This window comes from Schistocerca nitens, chromosome 1 (genome assembly GCF_023898315.1).
Source record: "Schistocerca nitens isolate TAMUIC-IGC-003100 chromosome 1, iqSchNite1.1, whole genome shotgun sequence".
Taxonomy (NCBI): domain Eukaryota; kingdom Metazoa; phylum Arthropoda; class Insecta; order Orthoptera; family Acrididae; genus Schistocerca; species Schistocerca nitens.
This window is the reverse complement of record NC_064614.1, coordinates 584,412,765-584,415,676: the sequence shown is the minus strand read 5'-3', so window position 1 is coordinate 584,415,676 and position 2,912 is coordinate 584,412,765. Positions and strand designations below refer to the sequence as shown.

At 48.6% G+C, this 2,912-nt stretch overlaps 1 non-coding gene across 1 annotated transcript; it reads right to left on the bottom strand.

Annotated features, from left to right (window-relative positions):
- Nucleotides 1–2,568: 2,568 nt before the first annotated feature.
- Nucleotides 2,569–2,641, bottom strand: Trnaa-agc (transfer RNA alanine (anticodon AGC)). Its single transcript has one exon. It is a non-coding gene; the product is annotated as a tRNA-Ala (tRNA).
- Between the last annotated feature and the right edge of the window lie 271 nt (nt 2,642–2,912).

The window sequence follows — 2,912 nt, the reverse complement described above, 5'->3', positions numbered from 1 at the left end:
TTGAGGTTTCACGTAAAAATTTAGAGGCATTACTTTTCAGTACTCTTTCGTGCTATGTCCATAGCCAGTCCTAAAGCTGCATAAAATGTGTAGATATATTTTTATAACTGAAACGGTCGAAAAATCCACGGCTAAAATGCTTGTGGTTGGGAAACACCACATTGACGTCACGGGTCACGAAATCCGCGACAGGAACTGCAGGTAGAGCGCAGCGTTTCTATTCGCCGTGGCAATGGCAGGGGACAGGGTAGCGAACCCCTCACCCTGGCCGCCTTTTATCCCCACGAAAGATTCTCGGCACTCAGTTGTATAGCAGTCTGAATCTGGGTCATCTCAGAGGGACTGAAACGAGTCCCCACCCATATTCGGGATTGAACCCGGGATCCCAATGGGCGGAGTTCAGTGCTCTACGCGCCAGACTATCACGACTACATCATTACCCTGTAGTGCAGCTTAAAAGTGGAGGAAGACTGAGTTCATCTGCCCGTTTTCATGAAAATCATTGGTAAGCGAACATTAAGGAAGAAGTAGGGCTGATTGATGAGATTGTTCATTTTCTTATACTCGTATAAAATTTGGTTGAAAGGGCTTCCGCAATTGGGCATCGTGGAATCAAACAATAAACCGCCTCGGTTGTAAACAATTTTATTGGTTCACTTACGACCGGTTACCGCGATTATAAGTCCTTCAGGTGAACAGGAACCATGAGGTGCGTGACCGCTGTACACTCGACACCGCAGCCTGGTGTTACTCGCTAGCGTTACGGACTCGTGTACAGGGCTCCAAAACACCCTAGTTTCGTATCAAACTGGACTGCTGGTTTTAACTGTCCCCTTACTGGATGTGTACTATGCATAAAACGGGCGAAATGGTAGGAAGCATGCGCCCCAGATATTAATTACTTAGTAAGTAATTGTGCGATGAGCACCCCAAAGGTGCGTGAGGCCAATGCTACACTCGTGATAAGAAAAAACAGAACACCTTGAACGAGTAGAGATAGGACGTTTACATTCACAGGAATTATACATTAGTATGCTCTGCAGAAATGATCAGCATTTAAACCATGTCAGTCCGTCGATTCAAGGTCAGCATCGATATCGCGGCGCAACAAGACCTACCGGTAAAATGTGCCTGAGGCTCTCGTTCTCGCTATAAAGCGAAGGTAATGGATCAGTCTGACTGGAGCAGACGTGCAGGATGCCTCGCAGACGTATGTGCGAACCGTCAAATCAGTGGGTCTGAAAGAGGGCGCGTTATTGGCATGAGAGAATGTGATGCACCCATCCGGGATATTGCTGCTCGTGTGGGACAAAGTGTTTTTGCAGTGCAACGGGTGTGTACTGAATAGTTCACGGGAGGCCGTAGAACGCGACGATATGGGTCAGATTGCATCACACATACCATCCCTCACGAATATTTACACCTCATCCGATTGGCATTGCAAAATATATCTGCTTCCTCCTCGGCTCTGGCTCAATACTGGAACAGTGTAACATATCGTGCACTACCAGGAATGAGAATCCGTCGCCGTTTGTTACGTCTTCGGTTACATGCGCGTCGTCCACTTCTCCGCCTACCTTTGTCGATTGTACGCAACGTGCTAGATGGCAATGGTGTATGCAACGACATCACTAGGAACAGGAATGGCATCAGTTAGTGTTTTCGCACAGAATCCAGGTTCTGTTTGTTTGAAAATGATGGCCACATGATGGTTCGCCACAGACAGGGGCGGGGGGGCATCACAGTTACTGCATTCGCACAAGACATACATCACTAACTCAAGGCTTTAAGTTGCGGGGTGCTATTGGGTACAACCAAAAATCACAGGTTGTGCCTGTCCATGGCACTGTGAGCAGCGTGACCTACGTGAATGACATCCTGCGACCCGTAGCCATACCCTTTCTGCACAACACCCCAGACGCCGTTTGTCAACAAGATAATGCACCATCACACGTTGCATTAATCCGTGCCTTCTTGGTGTCACAGGATGTCTGTCTTTTGCGCTGGCCCGCCAGATCACCAGTCTTGTCACCATTCGGAAATGTTTGGGATATTGTGAAACGACAGGTGCAGCGGTGTGACCCAATGTCAGCCACCACAGATGAACTTGGGAACAAGGCAAATGCAGCATGGTGGGCGATACCTCAGGACGCCATTGGCGCCTTATACGCGTCGATGCTATCACGCATTGAACAAGTTATCGGGTCCATGGCGGACTCTGTGCCTACTAGGTAACAGGACACATGCTGAAATTCTAATCGTTTCTGCAGAACTTACTAATGTACATGCCCTGTGAATGTCGCATCTCCAGTCGTTCAAGGTGTTCTTCTTTTCTGAACATCAGTGTAGTCAACATTTTTTGACAGTGTGTGCTTAACGGGTTCTGCTACATATTCGGTTTGCTTGTGCTGTTGAAGATTGTCTCGATGGTAGCTTCCTGTACAGTATCCATAGAGCTGTGATACACTACAGTATCGCGGCGAGTGGGAACCAACGTTAAAATAAACAGTTCACAATTCTCTGAGGTTCTGTCTTGTAGAGAAAAATACAGCCACTGAAAAATTGGTCTGGAGGCGCCGGGTATCGATCCCGGTACCTCTCACATGCTAAGCGAGCGCTCTACCATCTGAGCTACGCCCCCAGATACAGCAGAAAACGACTTGACGCGTAGTTCAAGACTGCGTGCCGAACTTTCTCTTTTTGCGTTTGGAGCCAGAGTGTGACTCTAGTGGGGAGGGGGGGGGGGGGGGGGGGCTGGAGTAACGTGGTGGGGCTTTCGGCCAAAGAGCCGAACTGGGTGGCTCAGTACCTGAGGATATTTTTCGGGGATAGGGCTCATCCTGGCGGGGAATTGCATCCGCGTGGAAGTTCGGGAATGATTAAAAACCGTGATCTGTTCTCGAAGCCTTACA